Raw genomic sequence first — 8,354 nt, forward strand, 5'->3', positions numbered from 1 at the left:
GTAGAGGGAGCGTTATTCTGTATCTAACCCTGTGTTGTACCTGTCCTGGGAGTTTTTGATGTGGGCAGTGTAGAGGGAGCGTTATTCTGTATCTAACCTCGTACTGTACCTGTCCTGGGAGTGTTTGATGGGGACAGTGTAGAGGGAGCGTTATTCTTTATCTAACCCCGTGCTGTACCTGTCCTGGTAGTGTTTGATGGGGACAGTGTAGAGGGAGCTTTACTCTGTGTCTAACCCCGTGCTGTACCTGTCCTGGGTGTGTTTGATGGGGACAGGGTAGAGGGAGCTTTACTCTGTATCTAACCCCGTGCTGTACCTGTCCTGGGAGTGTTTGATGGGGACAGCGTCGAGGAAGCTTTACTCTGTATACATCATCGTACTGTTGCTGCCCTGGGAGTGTTTGATGGGGACGGTTTAGAGGGATGTGTAATCTGTATGTAACCCCATGATGTACTTTTGCTAACAGTATTTGATGGAGAGTCTGAATCTTGAATTGATGTATTCTGTTAGTCTCCCCATCTTATCTGTCTCTGCATCTCTCTATCTCTCTCTGAGAATCTGTCTAAACAAATCCACGATCAGCAGTCAGCCATTTTAAGTTACTTAACGGTGGCCATTTTATGTGAGCACAACACTGAGACAATTCGGACAGTTGTCCAAGTTAGTGTCAAACAAAAACTGAAGGAAAGAGTCGTAGTTAAATGGTGATATGTTGGGCAATGTGGATGTACAAATGGAGCTTGTACACCAGTCACTGAAAGAGGAGAGGGGGGTGCAGCAAGCAGTTAAGAAGGCCAATGACACGTTGGCCTTCATTGCAAGAGGGATTTGAATTCAGAAGTGGAAATGTCTTCCTGCAGTTACACAAGGCCTTGGTGAGACCACACCTGGAGTATTGCGTATAGTTTCGGTCTCCCTAACTGAGAAAGGATATAGTTGCCAGAGAGGGAGTGCAGCGGAGGGTCAATCGTCTGATAGGGAGGTTGCCGGACTGTCCTAGGAGGAGAGATTGGTTCAATAGGGCCTGAATGAGCCCTGTTTCTCCAACCTAACCCTGGAGATCACACCCACATTCCTGGTGATTTCTCCACTCTCAAAGATGGAAAGATATTGACTAAGTTTATAGCAGAAATTGACTGATTTCTAAATCGCATTGACATAAAGGGATATGGGGATAGTGGTGGGGAAAAGACATTGAAGTGAAGATATTTCACAGCTGGATTCACAGAATAGAGACAGCAAAGTACCTTAAATTTTGGAAGTGCCACAAATGTTGTCAAACATTTGGGAAATGATTGGAAACAGTTTGGACTGAGATCTCCTCAGTGACCTGTGTGCAGACCCCACCCCCGACTTTCTGTCAGCAATGTCCCCCTCGGTGTGGTTGCTGTGTCTGCTCAGGAAGACACTTGTCCTGTCTATGGTTATGTTAATTCAGCAGTCAGCAACAGATTCTGTCCTGTCGTTATTTCTGTCTTTGGTTTAACATTTGTTTCCCTCTGAATTTCTGACGTGTTTGGATTGACTATTCGTCTGTCGCCTTAGGAAGGCTTTCAATAGAATGAGTAAAAACCAGCAAGAAATCACAGAATGTGAGTTAAACACAACTTCATTTCTGCCTCGATTTTAAGAGAAGATTCCTGGCCACAAAAACAAAGCTCATTGCAAAGTTTCACTTCATATTTTACCTGTTGTTCACAGACAGATTTCTTCAATGAGCTGCTCTATCAATATGGATTCAATTTGACTTTTTCTCACTGAGATATAAAGTTTATTCCTGAATCAATACAGGGTCATCGGCAACAACATCATTTTATTAGACAAGGAGGTTCAATGGGATTTTTCAATGAAATCCACAGATGTCAATTCCTGAGTTTAGAATTTATAATGAAACAATTTGGATTCAATGAAAACGGTCAGTTTAATAACCCCAATGTCCTGACTGCCTCACGTCCTGGCACTCTCACACCATCACATCCTCATGTCCCCTAACCCTCACATCCTGACCCACTCACGTCCCCGAAACCTCACACCCTGACCCGCTGTGTACCTCTTTCTGTGTGTGTCCCTTGCTCTGCCTGTGTGGCCCCCTCTCTCTGTCCCTCTATGTATCCCTCTCTCCCTCTGTGTCCCTGTCTCTCTGTCTCTCTCTGTGTCCTTCTATTTCATTCTATCCCTGTCTTTTACTGCGTACCTCTTTCTCTCTGTGTCACTCTCTGTGTCCCTCTCCCTCTATGTGTCACCCTCTCTCTATCTCTCTCGCTGTGTACCTCTCTCTCTCTCTCTGTCCCACTCTCTCTCGCTGTGTCCCTCTCTGTCCCCCTCTCTCGCTGTGTCCCCCTCTCTCTCGCTGTGTCCCCCTCTCTCTCGCTGTGTCCCCCTCTCTCTCGCTGTGTCCCCCTCTCTCTCGCTGTGTCCCCCTCTCTCGCTGTGTCCCACTCTCTCTCGCTGTGTCCCCCTCTCTCTCGCTGTGTCCCCCTCTCTCTCGCTGTGTCCCCCTCACTCTCGCGGTGTCCCCCTCTCTCTCGCGGTGTCCCCCTCTCTCTCGCTGTGTCCCCCTCTCTCTCGCGGTGTCCCCCTCTCTCTCGCTGTGTCCCCCTCTCTCTCGCTGTGTCCCCCTCTCTCTCGCTGTGTCCCCCTCTCTCTCGCGGTGTCCCCCTCTCTCTCGCGGTGTCCCCCTCTCTCTCGCGGTGTCCCCCTCTCTCTCGCTGTGTCCCCATCTCTCTCGCTGTGTCCCCCTCTCTCTCGCTGCGTCCCTCGCTGCGTCCCTCTCCCTCGATGCGTCCCTCTCCCTCGCTGCCTCCCTTTCCCTCGCTGCCTCCCTTTCCCTCGCTGCCTCCCTCTCCCTCGCTGCCTCCCTCTCCCTCGCTGCCTCCCTCTCCCTCGCTGCCTCCCTCTCCCTTGCTGCCTCCCTCTCCCTCGCTGCCTCCCTCTCCCTCGCTGCCTCCCTCTCCCTCGCTGCGTCCCTCTCCCTCGCTGCGTCCCTCTCCCTCGCTGCGTCCCTCTCCCTCGCTGCGTCCCTCGCCCTCGCTGCGTCACTCGCCCTCGCTGCGACCCTCGCCCTCGCTGCGACCCTCGCCCTCGCTGCGTCCCTCTCTCTCGCTGCGTCCCTCTCTCGCTGCGTCCCTCTCTCTCGCTGCGTCCCTCTCTCGCTGCGTCCGTCTCCCTCGCTGCTTCCCTCTCCCTCGCTGCCTCCCTTTCCCTCGCTGCCTCCCTTTCCCTCGCTGCCTCCCTCTCCCTCGCTGCCTCCCTCTCCCTCGCTGCCTCCCTCTCCCTCGCTGCCTCCCTCTCCCTCGCTGCCTCCCTCTCCCTCGCTGCCTCCCTCTCCCTCGCTGCCTCCCTCTCCCTCGCTGCCTCCCTCTCCCTCGCTGCCTCCCTCACTCTCTCTCGCTGCCTCCCTCACTCTCTCTCGCTGCGTCCCTCACTCTCTCTCGCTGCGTCCCTCACTCTCTCTCGCTGCGTCCCTCACTCTCTCTCGCTGCGTCCCTCACTCTCTCTCGCTGCGTCCCTCACTCTCTCTCGCTGCGCCCCTCACTCTCTCTCGCTGCGTCCCTCACTTTCTCTCGCTGCGTCCCTCACTCTCTCGCTCCGTCCCTCACTCTCTCTCGCTGCGTCCCTCACTCTGTCTCGCTGCCTCCCTCACTCTCTCTCGCTGCGTCCCTCACTCTCTCTCGCTGCGTCCCTCACTCTCTCTCGCTGTGTCCCTCACTCTCTCTCGCTGTGTCCCTCACTCTCTCTCGCTGTGTCCCTCACTCTCTCTCGCTGCGTCCCTCACTCTCTCTCGCTGCGTCCCTCACTCTCTCTCGCTGCGTCCCTCACTCTCTCTCGCTGCGTCCCTCACACTCTCTCGCTGCGTCCCTCACTCTCTCTCGCTGCGTCCCTCACTCTCTCTCGCTGCGTCCCTCACTCTCTCTCGCTGCGTCCCTCACTCTCTCTCGCTGCGTCCCTCACTCTCTCTCGCTGCGTCCCTCACTCACTCTCTCTGCTGCGTCCCTCACTCTCCCTCGCTGTGTCCCTCACTCACTTTCGCTTTACTCTGTATCTAACCCCGTGCTGTACATGTCCTGGGATTGTTTGGTGGGGACAGTGTAGAGGGAGCTTTACTCTGTATCGAACCCCGTGCTGTACCTGTCCTGGGAGTGTTTGCTGGGGACTGTGTCGAGGGAGCTTTACTCTGTATCTAACCCCGTGCTGTACATGTCTTGGGAGTGTTTGGTGGGGACAGTGTAGAGGGAGCTTTACTCTGTATCTGACCCCGTGCTGTACCTGTCCTGGGAGTGTTTGATGGGGACAGTGTAGAGGGAGCTGTACTCTGTATCTGACCCTGTGCTGTACCTGTCCTGGGAGTGTTTGATGGGGACAGTGTAGAGGGAGCTGTACTCTGTTCTAACCCCATGCTGTACCTGTCCTGGGAGTGTTTGATGGGGACACTGTAGAGGGAGCTGTACTCTGTATCTGAACCTGTGCTGTACCTGTCCTGGGAGTGTTTGATGTGGGCAGTGTAGAGGAAACCTTACTCTGTATCTAACTCCTTATTCATGGGTCACTAAACGCGAGCGTGCGGGTACATTAAGCAATCAGGAGGGCCAATGTTACGTTAACTTTCATCGCTCGGGGTTATTATTACAGTGGTTAAGATGACTTGCTGCAATTGTACAGAGCCTTGGTCACAACACACCTGGACCATTGTGTAGAGTTTTGTTCTCCATATCTAAGGAAGGATATACTTGCTGTAGAAGGAGTGTAACGGAGATTCACCAGACGAATCCCTGGGATGGTGAAGTTGTCTGATGAGGAGAGATTGAGGAAAATGTACCCGTGTTCCCGAGAGTGCCGAAAAATGAGAGGTGATCTTGAAACATACACAATTCATACGGGGCATCACAAGATAGATGTAGGTTGGATGATCACTCTGACAGGTGAGATTAGAACCAGGGGGAGGGGGCACAGTCTCATACCACCAGACATAGAAGCAGAATTAGGCCACTCGGCCCATCGAGTCTGCTCCGCCATTCAATCATGGGTAATATTTTTCTAATTCCGATTCTCCTGCCTTCTCTCCATAAACCCTGATCCCCTTATTGATCAAGAACCTATCTATCCCTGTCTGAGAGATACTCAGTGATTTGGCCTCCACACCCTTCTGCGGCAAAGAGTTCCACAGATTCACCACCCTCTGGCTGAAGAAATTCCTCCTCATCTCTGTTTTAAAGGATCGTCCCTTTAGTCTGAGATGGTGTCCTCTGCTTCTAATTGTTCCTACAAGTGGAAACATCCTCTCCACGTCCCCTCTATCCAGGCCTCGCAGTATCCTGTAAGTTTCAATAAGATCCCCCCTCATCCTTCTGACCGCCAACGAGTACAGACCCAGTGTCCTCAACCATTCCTCATACAACAGGTTCTTCATTCCAGGGACCATTCTTGTGAACCTCCTCTGGACCCTTTCCAAGGCCAGCACATCCTTCCTTAGATACCGGGCCCAAAACTGCTCACAATACTCCAAATGGCATCTGACCAGAGCCTTATCCAGCCTCAGAAGTAGAACCCTGGTCTTGTATTCTTGCCCTCTTGACATGAATGCTCAGAATCAGGGGTAGACCATTGCAGACTTAGATGAGGAGGAATTTCTTCATTAAGAGGGTGGAGAATCCAGAGGGTTGTGGAAGCTCAATCATTGAGCATGTTCCAGACACAAATCGAGTGTGTATAATGCAATCGGAATGTGTGTGTGAGTGTGCGTGCGTCTGTGCGTGCCAGGATCTGTTTGAATGGTGGAGCAGACTCGATGGGCCAAATCGCCTACACCTGCTCATATTTTCCTTTTGAGACTTAAATGCGTATACACACACAGGTTCACAGATACACACACACACATGCGCGTGCACACACTGACTGATACATACACGGGTCCAGATACATGCATACATACACACACATGCGTGCATAGACACATGCGTGTACACACACATTGGCGCACACTCACACATATATATGAGCCATTTAAGACCATTTGATAGAATGCTACACATCCCAGTTTGCCAATGACACCAAACATTAGACACCGTTGTAAGCAACATAGCTGGAAATATGAAATTGCAGGGAGATATTATCGTTTTGGCAGTAGACTGAACTGGTGGACGTGTTTCAGTGTTGGGAAAGGTTTAGATGATGTGCTTTAGACTTAAAAAGGATAGAACCGTGATCTTTTTAAATGATGAGAAGACAGAAACAGTGGAAGTTTAAACTGTACAGATATTTCACAGCTAGATTCACACAATACAGACAGCAATGTATGGTAGATTTTGGAAGTGCCACAAATGTTGTCAAGTGCAGTGCGAGGCGTACCTCAATGTTTCAGTCTTACTGAGAAACTGCCAGCCCACAGGGACAACATTTCTGTATCATAGGATTGAAGCACAAGTTCAAATAGTTTTGTTTCAAAGTTTAAAATAACCAGTCATTTTTCTGTGCAGCTTTCGGAATCTGTCAGTGGAATTTAGGTTATACAGGCAAGTGTTAACAAGAGTATTGGGAAATGATTAGAAGTTTTCATGGAGGTAATCCTGCATTATGGAAATGTGTGAGATCTATTTAGGGTTGGGGAATGGATTGATCAAAGGATGTAGTTTTTTGTTATCTTTCTCAGACTGACAGCCTTGAAGATTCACAACTTCCATGTGCTGAAATAAAGGATTGATTAACCAAGGCCTATTATTCAAATACTTCAGACAAGTGACAAAACAGCAATAACAGAGAATATACAAACAGAGACAAGCAGACACCTGGAATCGGAGCTTAAACTTCATGTTTAAATGTGAAGGGCTGAAATAAGCAAGAGTCCACCCTGGGATTCGGTGCAATTTGAGTTCTGCTTTTCCATAAAATAAAAATAACTATCTGCAATGAAAAATTCTTTGGACAGGACAGAGGGATTTTGACTCTGTATTTAAGCCCAGACAGTATTTGAATTGTGAGTGTTTGATGGACAGTGCAGATAAAGCTTTACTCTGAAACACTGGAATTTAGTTTAAGGGTGATTTAATCACATGCTTCAGAATAATAATTGATATTGTACATCTCGTGTGTGTCTCAGTGTCAGCTGTGAAACATGTACAGCACAATCTCATCCTGTTTCTGTGTGTCTCTCTGAAATTAGCTGGTCCATTTCCTAAATTACCACTGACTCGATTTCAAAAGGGCTCCATTGGCTGTGAAGCAGTTTGTGATACCCAAAGGTTATGAAAAGTGCTTTCGAAAAGTCTGTCCCCAAGCTGTTGTGAGGATGTTCAGAGTCAGTGTGTAACTTGGGTCACACACAGGCCAGATACACCTCTCCAAGTTAAAGGTGGAGAATGGATCACGCTCCATTTGAAAGATGTAATGACGCAGCCTGTCTGAGTTTGTGTCTGTGTGTGAGTTTGTGTTTGTCTGTACACGTGTTTGTGTGTCTTGGGTGGGGTGGGAGGTTGTGTGTGTGACTCATTACGCGGCACGGTAGCACAGAGGGTAGCACTGTGGCTTCACAGCTCCAGGGTCCCGGGTTCGATTCTTGGCATGTTCTCCCTGTGTCTGCGTGGGTTTCCTCCGGGAGCTCCGGTTTCCTCCCACAAGTCTGAAAGACGTGCTGTTCGGTAATTTGGACATTCTGAATTCTCCCTCTGTGTACCCGAACAGGCGCCGGAATGTGGCGACTAGGGATTTTCACAGTAACTTCATTGCAGTGTTAATGTCAGTCTACGTGTGACAATAAAGATTATTATAAATGGTAGTCCCACAGGCTCTTACCCTGGGTACATGGTAGTCAGCAGTCCAAAACTGTTAATTGTAGTGTCCACAGCAGTGTGGTGTAATGTAGTATTAACTGGGACAAGAGCTCATAGTATAAACAGTGACGGGGTCAACTGCAGTGATCACTGGGAAAGGAGCTAATGTGTTCTCAATAGAGATGTGGATGAGAACGGTTATATATTACAAGGTAATATTCACAATGACATTCTCTAATGCAGTAATATTTCTCACACCGTGTAGAGCAGGATTTACAGCTGCTGATGCTGCTGGGAAATAAATTCATCCAGGGCTTTGTATCGGATTATTAAAATAGGTTATTGATTAAGGTGGTCTAGTCGCTAAGGCAGGCTCGATCAGCTGAATGGCCCATTCCTGTTCCTATGTACCTCTCCTGGGAGTATTTGGTGAGGACAGATGTACAGGGAGCTACATCTGGACAATTTTGGACACTAAGGGCAATTTAGCATGGCCAATCCACCTAACTTGCACATCTTTGGACTGTGGGAGGAAACTGGAGCACCCGGAGGAAACCCACGCACACACGGGGAGGATGTGCAGACTCCGCA

Source organism: Scyliorhinus torazame, chromosome 4 (assembly GCF_047496885.1).
Source record: "Scyliorhinus torazame isolate Kashiwa2021f chromosome 4, sScyTor2.1, whole genome shotgun sequence".
Taxonomy (NCBI): Eukaryota; Metazoa; Chordata; class Chondrichthyes; order Carcharhiniformes; family Scyliorhinidae; genus Scyliorhinus; species Scyliorhinus torazame.